Genomic DNA, 14,684 nt, shown 5'->3' with positions numbered 1-14,684 from the left:
GCCTGCCAATGCAGGGGACACGGGTTCGTGCCCCGGTCCGGGAAGATCCCACGTGCCGCGGAGCGGCTGGCCCCATGAGCCATGGCCGCTGAGCCTGCGCGTCCAGAGCCTGTGCTCCACAACGGGAAAGGTCACAACAGTGAGACAGGCCCGCGTACCGCAAAAAAAAAAAGAAAAGAAAAGAAAAAGAAAAAAGACATTTAAAAATGTAAAGGTAATTTTAGTCAGGAAATAGACATTTTAAGACTCAAAAGCTTACATCACTATGAAAAATGGTGAATGTGTTTAAAGGAAATAAAAATAATTACATGCCAAGTTAAACAGAGTCTGTGATTCTGAAGTAACTGCATTTATAAACAATTGGAAGGGATTACAACTGATTCCCTATGAACTGCTTCATGGAAAAAGTTTAGGGAAGAGTCAGATATCTTACTAACTGTTTAGATTTAATCCAACTACAAACAAAGTTAAAGTTGATTTAGTTAATATAGAAACAGGACTTCCTTGGTGGCGCAATGGTTAAGAATCCGCCTGCCAATGCAGGAAACACAGGTTCAATCCCTGGTCTGGGAAGATCCCACATGCCACGGAGCAACTAAGCCCATGAGCCACAACTACTGAGCCTGCACTCTAGAGCCTGCGAGCCACAACTACTGAGCCCACGCACACAACTACTGAAGCCCACACGTCCTAGAGCCTGCACACCCCCAACTACTGAGGCCTCATGCTGCAACTACTAAAGTCCACGTAACTAGAACCTGTGCTCCACAAAAGAAGCCACCGCAGTGAGAAGCCCACACATCACAACAAAGAGTAGCCCCCGCTCATCACAGCTAGACAAAGCCTGCACGCAGCAGAGACCCAATGCCACCAAAATTAAAAACTTTTTAAATATATATATATATATATATATATATATATATATATATATATATATATATAAACAGTGTGGGGATTTCCCTGGTGGCGCAGTGGTTAAGAATCCGCCTGCCAATGCAGGGGACACGGGTTCGAGCCCTGGTCCAGGAAGATCCCACATGCCGCAGAGCAACTAAGCCCATGCACCACAACTACGGAGCCTGTGCTGTAGAGCCTGTGAGCCACAAATACTGAAGCCCACGTGCCTAGAGCCTGTGCTCTGCAACAAGAGAAGCCACCGCAATGAGAAGCTCGCACACCTCAATGAAGAGCAGCCCCAGCTCACCGCAACTAGAAAGCCCGCATGCAACAACGAAGACCCAATGCAACCATAAATAAATAAATAAATAAATTTATTTATTTTTAAAAAGAGAAACAGTGTGAATCTGGGGAAATAAATTACTTATCTTCTCTATGCGTTAGTTTCCTTGCGTAATAATGGTTACTATCTCACAAGGATATGTGATGATTATATAAGTTTAAAATACTGCCTTCCTTCCTAAATAGACATTTCTCCAAAGAAGACATACAAATGGCCAAAAAGCACCACAACAAAGAGCAGCCCCGCTCGCCGCAACTAGAGAAAGCCCACATGCAGCAACGAAGTCCCAACGCAGCCAAAAAAAAATAAACTATTTTTTTTAAGTAGTCTACAAATAACAAATGCTGGAGAGGGTGTGGAGAAAAGGGAACCCTCTTAACACTATTGGTGGGAATGTAAATTGGTGTGGCCACTATGGATAACACTATGAAGGTTCCTTAAAAAACTAAAAATAGAGTTGCCATATGATTAGCAATCCCTCTCCTGGGCATATATCCAGAGAAAACTGTAATTCAAAAAAATACATGTACTCCAATGTTCACAGCAACACTATTTACAATGGCCAAGAAGACATGGAAGCAACCTAAATGTCTATTGACAGATGAATGGATAAAGAAGATGTGTGTGTGTGTGTATATGTGTATATATATATAGGGGGGGGAATATTACTCAGCCATGAAAAAGAATGATGCCATTTGCAGCAACATGGATAGACCCAGAGATTATATTAAGTCAAGTAAGTCAGAAAGAGAAAGACAAATACCATATGATATCACTTATATGTAGAATCTAAAATATGACACAAATGAACTTATTTATGAAACAGAAACAGACTCAGAGATATAGAAAACAAACTTATGGTTACCAAAGAGGAAAGGGGGTAGAGGAGGGATAAATTAGGAGTTTGGGATTAGCAGAAACAAACTAATACATATAAAATAAACAACAGGGTCCTACTGTATAGCACAGACAACTATATTCAATATCCTGTAATAAACCATAATGGAAAAGAATATGTATACATATGTATAACTGAATCACTTTTCTGTACACCTGAAACTAACACAACAATGTAAATCAACTAGAGCTAAAATATACTGTCTTCCTCAAAGAGATATTTGTATACCTATGTTCATAGCAGCATTTTTCACAATAGCTACAAGGTGGAAACAACTCAAGTGTCCCATCAATAATAACACCAATAATAATGAAATGTGTCATATACATACAATGAAATATTACTCAGCCTTAAAAAGTAAGGAAATTCTGACACATGCTACAACATGCTAATACATGGAAACTAACCAGAGAATGAAGGAAAATAAAGCAGAAAAATACATTACAAATGAAAAAACAAGATAAAACCTCAGAAAAAAACACCTTACTGACTGGAAATAAGTGATCTACCTGATAAATAGTTCAAAAAATTAGTCATGAACTTTGACAACTATGAGATTATAAAAAATATTTATATTGGTCTCTGGCCCCAGTTCCTACACAGAGCTCCTAAAACCCTTGTAATTCCCTTGGTGATAGGAGCATCTTTTGCTATAATATCTGGTTTTTAACCCCAATCCCTGACACAGGGCTCCTAAAACCCTCACAATTTCCTGGGTGATAGATCTGCCTTTTGTATTAATGAAGCGACTCTGGGTGAGATCCTAGATGGCTCCTGGATAGGGGCTAGTCAGCAGAAAGACCAAGCCAATATTACAAGCTTGGAATTCTCATCTTTGCCCCACCATTCTCTAGAGAGGGGAGAGGGACTGGAAACAGAATTAATTATCGGTCATGCCTATGTGAGCAAATCTCCATTACAATCTCAAAAATATTATATGAGGTTCAAAGAGCTTTGAGGTTGCTAAACACATCCATATACCCGGAAGGTGACACACCCCAACTCCACAGGGACAGAAGCTCCTGCACTCAGGACCCTACCAGACCTTGCCCTATGTATCTATTCATTTGGCTATTCATCTGTATCCTTTATCGTGTCCTTAAATAAACTGGTAAATGTAAATAAGTGTTTCTCTGAGTTCTGTGAACTGCTCTAGCATAAATTAATCAAACCTGAGGAGAGAGTCATGGGAATCTCAGATTTATAGCCAGCTGGTCAGAAGCACAGGTGACAACCTGGAATTGTGATTGGCATCTGAAGTGGGGTGGGAGCAGTCTTGGGACTGAGCCCACAACCTGTGAGATCTGAAACCATCTCCAGGTAGATAGTGTCGGAATTGAGATAAATTGTAGGACACCCAGCTCATGTCCCAGAGGATTGCTTGGTGGGGGAAAACCCACAAACATCTGGTGTGAGAAGTGTTGTGAAAATGATAGTAGTATGAGAGTAAAGGAGAAACATGGGAGGAAGATGCGTTTTTCCCAACGCAATGACATTAGGTTAAGTGAAATAAGCCAGTAACAAAAAGACAAATACTCTATGATTCAAGTTATAGGAAGTATCTAGAGTTCACAGAGATAGAAAACAGTAGAATTTTGGTTGCCAGGGGATGGGAGAGGGGGAAATGGAGAGTTATTGTTTAATGGGTAAAGTGTTGTGGTTTTGCAAGATGTAAAGAATTCTGGAGATAGACGGTGGCGATGGTTGCACAACAATGCAAATATACTAAATACCAGTGAACTGTACCATTAAAAATGGATAAGATGATAAATTTTATGCTGTGTGTGTTTTACCATAATTGGAAATACATTTTTAAAAGTAAAAAAAAAATTTAAGTAATGAAAAACAAAATAAAACACTGTCTTAACCATGATAGCCCTCAATAAACACTGTCATTTTTATTCTCCAGGCATTATTATCTCATTAACACCACAGCCCTACATGGTATAAAACTCATCACTTTATAAGTGGGAAGTGAAGCTCAGAGAATAAACTTCACCAGTTAACCCAAGTCTGCCTGACATAAAAGCCTATGCTCCTTCCAATGCTGTAATTCTAAATTACACAAATTCTCGGAAATCCTTCCTATCAAGATATCAACCTAAACACATTGTCACCCCCATTTCACTACAAAATGTAAATGTATCAATATAACTAGATTAAAAATACATTTTTCCTCCATTTTCAGTATCACTGTCTTAGTTCTGCCTCTTACTTCTGACCTGGACTCTTGCAATGTTCTCCTAATGGGATTCCCAGCAAATGGTCTCTTCTCCCCCCCAGTCCAGCAGCCACTCCGTCAAGAAAGTTAAATCTTTCAAAAATGCAAATCTGATGTCATTCTCTTGCTTAAATTCCTAAGTATTCCCCACTACCTAAGGAGAAAAAAAAAAAAAAAGAACTGAGTTATCTTTCTCACTTCTGCTTCCCATGAATCTTCTATTCCGACAACACTAAACTATATGTAGTTCCCTGAAAGTGCATGCCATTCAGATCCTTTGACATCTTTCTGTACATGTTTCCTCTTACTAGAATGTGCTTTGCCCTCCCAAATTCTCCTTGTCCATTAAGTCCCAGATCAACACCACCTATGAAGCCTTCCTCACTCTCTAGAAAAGTAAATCAGTATCTCTGCTCTAACACTATTTTACATACCTCTATTACTAATAACAGTTCTCACAATGAATTACATTATTTGTTTACATCAAACTGCAACCAGGACTGGGAATAATTTAGCTCACAAGTTAGACTCAGAACCACTGGTTAACTAGTTTTCCACAACTGTTTCACTAATCTCACAGTAAATGCAGCTTTCACATTTTTTGTTTCCAAATTTTTTTCTACCCTACTAATAATGTTGTAATTAGGTTTTACCTATATTTGCAAAATGATGAGTACTAGTCTTTGAGTCTCATATTCTGTACAGAAAAGAAACATAATTCCCACCAAAGAGGGGGGAAAAGAATGAGAAGTTTTAAACTATTACAAAAAATGAAACAAACACAATGAGACAAAATGAAGGTATCTTTAATAGGAGAGGAGGGGAATTGATTAAAATTTTATTAACTCTAAATAACAGTAACATGTTTCAATGCCCATCTCCAATCCTACCACAGCCAAGGGTAATCTGGAGTGTATCTACAGACATTATCAAAGGAAAACAAAAATTCACTTAGACTTTGATAAATTGTTTCTTATAGTTAATATCACACTAGAATGTTTTTTCTTTCCAAAGTTGGATTAGAATTGCAGCCTGGATAATAATCTGTATTTTTCAGAGATACAATTTTTCACTTAGTCTATGAACCTATATACATGCTATCTCTGAAAAAAAATCAGATAACAAAGAATTCTCCCACAATCTGATTATGAATGAGAATTTATTCATATACATATTTTGAAAGCTATCTGATCACAAATAGGAAGGCTGAAATAGTATGAACAGTTGTAATTTAAATATGAAAAAACTTATAGAAGAATAAAAGACTTTGCTTAGAGACAAGACCAAATCATTTAGTTGCCTGATTTTGAAGCTCTCATTCTAGCAGGGGCATCAAAATAAAATACTATGATAATTAAAACCAAATGTTCGATAGGAACTTGACTAAAATTTTTCTTGGACAAATCAACTCTATACCCATTCTAAGTGGTGCAGTGTTCACAGTCTCAACTGAGTACTTCCTTACATACTAAAAATGAACCAAATCTGCAACCTGAAGAAAATATCAGCTTTGCTTACAACTACTTATCCATGTCACAGCCTACTGTAATAAAGATGGATGATGACTTTCCAACCAATTGAGATTATTGGTCAGGATTTAACTTTTATATCAGAATTTCAATTCTATTGACTCTTCATCTAATTTCCAAATTAGCAACATGTAATGTCAACAGTGAAAACACTTATCAGAAAACATAAGCTGAAATTATTTGGTAACCAACATCTACTGAACAGCTGGATAAATTGGTGAGGTGCGGGGAGAGAGGCTATCTGGGGAATCCTGTATTCTCTTCAACAAGTTTTCCCTGATGGTAACACCTTGCATAACTGCACAGCAATATCATCACCAGGAAAGTGACATTGAAACAATCCATGACCTTATTAAGATTTCACCTGTTTTACATGCACATACTTGTGTGTGTGTGTTTGTATGCGTGCATTTAGTCCTAGGCGATTTTATCACATGTGCTCATCTCTGTGACTACAACCAAACTCAAGATATAGAACAGTTGTGTCGTAAAGATCCTTTCTGCTACCCTTTTATAAACACATCTGCCACCCTCCCCTTCCACTAACCCCCTACCCTACAGGATCAAATCATTTAGTTACCTAATTTTGAAGCTCTCATTCTAGCAGGGATTTCCTAGAGTTTTCACAGACATTCAAATGAACATTTAAGAAGAAAATAAAGTGAATTCTACACAACCTATTCCATTAACTAGAAATAAACAATTCCCAATTCAATCTATAAAGCAAACATTATACTGATACTAAATCAATATAATGAGAGTACAAGAAAACTAAAGACCAATATCCCTGATAAGTACAGACAAAAATACTCAACAAAAATCAGCAGATCAAAACCAGCAATATATAAAAAGAATAATACAGCATGACTAATTAGGGCTTATTCTAGGACAGAACGGTGGTTTAATATTTGAAAATCAAATCAATCTACGATTTAAAAAAGAAAAAAGACCCTACTCTACATTGTATACAATAAACTCACTTTAAATATAAAGACACAAACAGATTAAAAGTAAAGGGATGAAGAAAGATACACCATTCTAAGAGATCAAAAGACAGAGTAGCTATATTAATTTCAGACTGAGATTTCAGAGGAAAAAACAGTATCAAATTTGGGGACACAGGGATAAAGAGGAATATTACATAATGATAGAGGGGTCAATTTGCCAAAAAAACATAATAATCCTTAATGTATATATGCCCAACACCAAATACATAAGGCAAAAACTGATAGAAATATTGATACAAGGACAAATAGACATATCTACTTCAACATCCCTCTATCAGAAACAGATCCAGCAGGCAGAAAATCAGTAAGGAAATCAGTAATGAAATAATTGAACTGAAAAACACCATCAGTCAACTAAATCTAATTAACATTTATAGAATACTTCATCTAAAACAGAAGAATACACATTCTTCTCAAGCGCACATGCTTAGAGGGAAATTTATAGCATCGAATGCATGTATTAAAAAAGGAGACAATTCTAAAATCAATAATGCAAACTTCCAGCTTTGGAAATTAAAAAAAGAAGGGCAAATTTATTCCAAAGTAAGCAGAAGAAAAGAAATAAATAAATAAAAGAGCAGAAATCAATGAAATTGAAAAAAAATTAATGAAACTGAAAACAAGAAATCAACAGAGAAAATCAAAGGTTGGTTCTTTGAAAAAAATCAATAAAATTGATAACCTCTACCCAGGTTAACTAAGAAAAAAAACAGAAGAGACAGATTACTAATATCAAAAATGAAAGAGGGGCAATCAGTACTGGTCCAATGGACATTATATAGAAATAATACAGAAATGCTATGAACAACTCAATGCCCGCAAATGTGAAAACTTAGATGAAAATGGACGAATACCTTGAAAGATACAATTGATCAAAACTTATGTAATCTGAATAGGCCCATATCTATTAAAGATATTGAATCAATTGAATCAATATTTAATACCTTCCAAAACAGAAAGGACTAGGCCCAGTTTGGTTCATCAGTGAATTCTACCAAACATTTAAGGAATCAATTATACAAATTCTCTATAATTTCTTTCACAAAATAGAAGTAGAGGAACACTTCCAAACTCATTCTATGAGGCCAGCCTTTCTATTTTTCCTTTTGTTTATTTATTTATTTATTTATTTATTTATTTATTTGGCTGCATCAGGTCTTAGTTGCAGCATGCAGGATCTTTGTTGTTGGCATGTGGAATCCTTGGTTGCAGCACACGGGTTCTTCGTTACAGCACGCAGGCTTCTCTCTAGTTGTGGCGCTCAGGCTCCAGAGTGTGCAGGCTCAGTAGTTGTGGTGCGTGGGCTCTCTAGTTGTGGCACACTGGCTCTAGAGCGCACGGGCTCAGTAGTTGCAGCGCACGGGCTTACTTGCCCCACGGCATGCGGGATCTAGTTCCCTGACCAGGGATCAAAACCACGTCCCCTGCACTGGAAGGTAGATTCTTAACCACCAGACCACCAGGGAAGTCCCGAGGCCAGCCTTAATACCAAAACCAGAAAAATACATTACAAAAAAAGAAAACTACACAATATCTCTTATGAACATAGGTGCAAATATTCTCAACAGAATCAAATCCAACAAAGTATAAAAAGAATCATATATCATAAACAAGTGAGACTTATTTCAAATAAGCAATGATGGTTAGGCATTTGAAAAATCCATTAATGTCAACAAGCCAAAGAAGAAATATGAAATGGTCATATCAATAGATGTGGAAAAAGCATCTGACAAAACCCAAAAGCCATTTATGATTTTTTTTAACTCTCAGAAAACTAGGAATAGAGGGGAATATTTTTAATTTGATTAAGAATATCTACAACAAACCTACAGCCAGCATCATACTTAATGGCGAGAAACCATATGCTTTGACGCTAAGATTGAGAACAAGCAAGAATGCTCCCTCTCATCACTCCTATTCAACCTCATACAGGAAGTCCTAGATAATGCAATGAGACAAGAAAAGGAAATAAAAGGGATACAGATTGGGAAGGAAAAAATAAAACCTTTATTTGAGATGACATAATTGTCTATGTAGGAAATCCCAGAGATGAATTTGAAAAAAAAGAAAAGAGAAAAAACTTCCTTGAACTAATAAGCAATTATAGCAACAGTGCAGGACAAGATGAATATACAAAAATTAATTGCTTTCTTACATGAAGGTAAAGAACTATTAGAATTTGAAATTAAAAACACAATACCACTTACATTAGCACTGAAAAAATTAAATACTTATGTACAAATCTTTAAAAATGTGTAAAATCTATATAAAAAGAACTATAAAACTCCAATGAAAGATATCAAAGATCTAAATAAATAGATATTCCATGAACATGAATAGGAAGACTCAATACTGTCAAGATGTCAGTTCTTCCCAACTTGATCTACAGAATCACCACAATTCCAATCAGTATCACAGCAAGTTATTTTGTGGATTTCGACAGACTGATTTGAAATTTTAAATAGAAAGATGAAAGACCCAGAATAGCCAATACAATATTAAAGAACAAGCTCAGAGAACTGATACTCCCACCTTAAAGACTTACTATAAAGCTACAGTAACCAAGACAGCATGGTATGGACAAAAAAACAGACAAATAGATCAATAGAACAGAATAGACAGCTGAGAAAAGGATCCACACAATGTAATCAATTAATTTCTAACAAAGGAACAACGGCAATTCATTGGAGAAAGGCTAATCTTCAACAAATGACACTAAAAGAACTGGCCACTCGTGTATGAAGAAATAAACAGAGACACAAATCTTATACCTTTCACAAAAATTAACTGAAAATGGATCACAGATCTAAATGTAAATTGCAAAACTATAAAATTCCTAAAAGATAACACAAGAGATAATCTAGGTGACCTTCAGTTGAACAATTACTCCTTAGATATAATACCTAAAGCACAATCCATGAAGGAAAAATTGAAATTTGGGCTTCATTAAAATTAAAACTGCTCTGTGAAAGATACTGTTAAAAGAATGAAAAGTTAAGATACAGACTAGAAAAAACTCTTTGCAAAACACATATGTGATAAAGGACTGGTACCCAAAATATACAATAATGCTTAAAACTAAAAAACAAGAAAACAAACAATTTAAAAAATGAGGGAATTCCCTGGTGATCCACTGGTTAGGACTCGATGCTTTCACCGCTGTGGGCCCGGGTTCAATCCCTGGTTGGGGAACTAAGATCCCACAAGCCATGCAGCACAGCCAAAAACAAAAAATGAGCCAAAAATGGGAACACACACTTCACCAAAGAAGATACACAGATGACAAATACGCATATGAAAAGAAGCTCACCAAAACATGTCATCAGGGAATTACAAGGTAAAACAAAGAGATACTACTACATACCTATTAGAATGGCTAAAACCCAAAACACTGACTACCCCAAATGTTGGCCAGGATGTGGAATAACAGGAAATCTCATTAGTTGCTGGTGGAAATGCAAAATGGTACAACCATTTTGGAAGACGCTTTGGCAATTTCTAACAAAACTAAACATACTCTTAACAATCTAGCAACTACACTCCTTAGTATTTACCCAAATAAGCTGGAAACTTCTGTCCACACAAAAATCTGCACATTAATGTTTAGTGCAGCTTTATTTATAATTGTGAAAACTTTAAAGTAACCAAGATGTCTTTCAATAGATGATAAAGAAACTGTGGTATACCCACATGATGGAGTATCATTCAGCAATAAACACAAATGACATTGGGGGAGTCTGTGCATGTGTAGGGGCAGGGGATATATGGGACCTGTCTGTAATTTCTGCTCAATTTTATTGTGAACCTAAAGTTACTCTAAAAAATAGTCTTTCTAAAAAAAAAAAAATTTTTTTTAAAGAACCGAGCTATCAAGCCACAAAAAGACACTTTGATAAACATAAAAGCATATAGCTAAGTGAAAGAAGCCAATCTGAAAAGGCTGTATGATTCCAAGTATATGACAATATGATTTAAAAAAATATATATGGGGACTTCCCTGATGGCATAGTCATTAAGAATTCACCTGCCAATGCAGGGGACACAGGTTTGAGCCTGGGTCCGGGAAGATCCCACGTGCCGCAGAGCAACTAAGCCCATGCGCCACAACTACTGAGCCTGTGCTCTACAGCCCACGAGCCACAACTACTGAGCCTGTGAGCCACAACTACTGAAGCCCGTGCACCTAGAGCCCATACTCACAAGAGAAGCCACCACAATGAGAAGCCCGCGCACCACAATGAAGAGTAGCCCCCGCTCGCCGCAGCTAAAAGAAAGCCCGAGCGCAGCAACGAAGATCCAACACAGCCAAAAATAAATAAATAAATAAATTTTTAAAACTATGGAGCTTTTCACGCAGATGGCGCCAAAGGCAAAGAAAGAACCTCCTGCACCTCCCAAAGCCAAAGCAAAAGCAAAAGCTTTGAAGGCTAAGAAAGTACGGTTGAAAGGCATCCACAGCCACAAAAAAAGAAGATCTGGATGTCACCCACCTTCCAACGGCCCAAAACACTGCAGCTCAAGAGGCAACACAAATATCCTCAGAAGAGCACCCCTAGAAGAAACAAGTTTGACCACTATGCCATCATCAAGTTCTCCCTCACCACCAAGTCAGCCATGAAGAAAACAGAAAACAACAACACACTGGTGTTCATTGTGGATGGCAAGGCCAACAAACATCAAATTAAACAGGCTGTGAAGAAGCTCTGACATTGACATGGCCTGATGGAAAGAAGAAGGCATATGTTCTACTGGCTCCTGACTATGATGCGTTGGAGTAGCCAACAGAATTGGGATCGTCTAAACTGAGTCCAGCTAGCTAATTCAAAATATAAAAGTTTTCACTGTAGATAAAAAAACTATAGAGATATTAAAAAGATCAGTGGAGCACAAGAAATTTTTTTTTTTTTTTTTGCGGTACGTGGGCCTCTCACTGTTGTGGCCTCTCCCGTTGCAGAGCACAGGCTCCGGACGCGCAGGCTCAGCAGCCATGGCTCACGGGCCCAGCCACTCTGCGGCATGTGGGATCTTCCCGGACTGGGGCACGAACCCGTGTCCCCTGCATCGGCAGGCGGACTCTCAACCACTGCGCCACCAGGGAAGCCCAAGAAATTTTTAGAACAGTGAAATTATTCTGAATTACACTGTAATAGTGGATACATGTCATCATACATTTCTCAAAACACATAAAATATACTATACAAAAAGTGAACCCTAATATAAACTACGGACTTCAGTCAATAATATAACAGAGGTGTTCCAGTTCACAATGATGATGTAGGTAGTGTCCTGAATTCACTTCCTCCCATGGACACACCAAATCTACAGCTACATACAGAACAACTCCCTCTGAAAGAAATCCAGAAACCAGCTGAGCAACTCATCACACAAATGAGAAAAAACCCACATCAAAACTGGTAGGAGAGGGCTTCCCTGGTTGTGCAGTGGTTGAGAGTCCGCCTGCCGATGCAGGGGACACGTGTTCGTGCCTCGGTCCAGGAGGATCCCACATGCCGCGGAGAGGCTAGGCCCGTGAGCCATGGCCGCTGAACCTGCGCGTCTGGAGCCTGTGCTCCGCGACGGGAGAGGCCACGGCAGTGAGAGGCCCGCGTACCGCAAAAGGGGGAAAAAAAGAAAAAACTGGTAGGAGAGGCTGAGACATAATCTCTCCATAAACACCATCCCCAGCAGATCAGAACACAGCCAGAAAGGAACTCACAACTCCCAGCTTTTTCCTAAGGAGCAATGGGTTTGCACCCCACATTTAGCACCCCAACTTTTAAGATTATCACCAAGGAGATAGGCCCCCAAAACATTTAGCTTTAAAAGGCAACAGAACTTGCATCTAAATATAAGACCCATAAGGCTTTGGCATACTAAGACATAGTTCTTAAAAGGCTCACATGGACTCACCATGGCTAACCCTCCAGGACCCAGAATAGAGGCAGCAGACTAAAATGCACCCAGTCTTTCTATAAAAGAGGCCTATTTGTTTATCTCAAAATCTGCAGTATGAGGGCAGGCTTCTAATTTAATACGCATCCCAGGTCCAACTGCAACACTCTCCAGAGACCACAGAGGCAGGTAGGCACCATCTCTGAGCTCTCCCTCTGCCTCCAGGTTGCCCTTATCTCCCAAAAAGGAGCTTATGCACAAGACTGGCACACCACTTTTTGCAGCTGCTGCCCAGGGGATACCCCCTAATCACCTGGCTCTGGTGGCCAATGGGGCATGTGCTCGTAGGTCCCACAGGACTAAACCTAAGAGCAGAACAGTTTTTAACCAGCTATCCCCCCAGGTTACAGCACAGAGCAAACAAACAGAAACACCTGTCTGCCAGTCTTACTCTGAAAGAGGTATAGCTGTGTACTTTTTTTTTTTTTGGGGGGGCTGCGTTGGGTCTTTGTTGCTGCACACGGGCTTTTTTCTCTAGTTGCAGCGAGCAGGGGCTTCTCCTTGTTGCAGTGCATGGGCTTCTCACTGCAGTGGCTTCTCTTTGTTGCGGAGCATGGGCTCAGTAGTTGTGGCTCGTGGGCTCTAGAGTGCAAGCTCAGGAGTTGTGGTGCACAGGCCTAGTTGCTCCACGGCATGTGGGATCCTCCCGGACCAGGGCTCGAACCTGTGTCCCCTGCATTGGCAGGTGGATTCTTAACTACTGCGCCACCAGGGAAGTCCCTAGCTGTGTACTTTAAAAGCTGCTGCCTGGGGGCCTGGCTTCCAATCAGCCTGCATCTAGGTGCTAAGACCCTCCCCCTTGGGATACGGACAGGTCTTGTCACACTCAACTACTGGAAGCCACTATAAACAAAGAAGACTGCTTGGACAATCACAGAGGTCTAAGAAACAACCAAGAGTTAGGACAGGATTAAAGGATAAGGTTCAGGTCCTATATAAGATCCATCTTTCAAGACTGAGAGAGGTGGCTGTTTTATCTAATACATGGAAACTAACCAGAGAATGAAGGAAAATAAAGCAGAAAAATACATTACAAATGAAAGAACAAGATAAAACCTCAGAAAAAAACACCTTACTGACTGGAAATAAGTGATCTACCTGATAAATAGTTCAAAAAATTAGTCATAAAGATGCTCACCAAAGTCAAAAGACCAATGCGTAAACAAAATGAAAATTTCAACAAAAAGAAAGAAAATATAAGAAAGTACCAAATCACAGAACTGAAGAATATTAATAATTGAACTGAAAAATTCAATAGAGAGATCAACAGTAAACTAGATGACGTGAAAGAAAGGATCAGTGAACTCGAAGACAGGGCAGTAGAATTCATCCAATCAAAGGATCAAAAAAAGAATAAAAAGAGTGAGCATATACTAAGGGACTTATAAGACAACATAAAGGAGAACAATATTCACATAATAGGAGTACCAAAAAGAGAAGGCGGGGGTAGAAAACTTATTTAAAGAAATACTGGTTGAGGGCTTCCCTGGTGGCGCAGTGGTTGAGAGTCCGCCTGCTGATGCAGGGGACACGGGTTCGTGCCCCGGTCCAGGAAGATCCCACATGCCACGGAGCGGCTAGGCCCGTGAGCCACGGTCGCTGAGCCCACGCGTCCGAAGCCTGTGCTCCGCAATGGGAGAGGCCCGCGTACCGCAAAAAAAAAAAAAAAAAAAAGCATCTTGATTAGTTGCTAATAAAACTCTTTAAAAAAAAAAAAAAGAAAAAAAGGAAAAGAAATACTGGTTGAAAATTTCCCTAACCTGCGGAACAAAACCAACATCCACAGTCAGGAAGCCCAGAGCGTTCCAAACTAGATGCATCTATAGTAGAGCCACAC

The 14,684-nt window shown here is 38.9% G+C and overlaps 1 protein-coding gene and 1 pseudogene across 23 annotated transcripts in view; one reads left to right on the top strand and one right to left on the bottom strand.

The window, feature by feature from the left end:
- Positions 1-14,684, bottom strand: part of SENP7 (SUMO specific peptidase 7) — a 172,469-nt gene that overhangs the window by 101,693 nt on the left and 56,092 nt on the right. The gene's annotated exons all lie outside the window — the stretch shown is intronic.
- On the top strand, positions 11,253-11,696 carry LOC137225264 (large ribosomal subunit protein uL23 pseudogene; annotated as a pseudogene).

Source organism: Pseudorca crassidens, chromosome 5 (assembly GCF_039906515.1).
Source record: "Pseudorca crassidens isolate mPseCra1 chromosome 5, mPseCra1.hap1, whole genome shotgun sequence".
NCBI classification, from domain to species: Eukaryota; Metazoa; Chordata; class Mammalia; order Artiodactyla; family Delphinidae; genus Pseudorca; species Pseudorca crassidens.
Note: the sequence above shows the minus strand (reverse complement) of the source record. Positions and strands in the feature narration are given on the sequence as shown.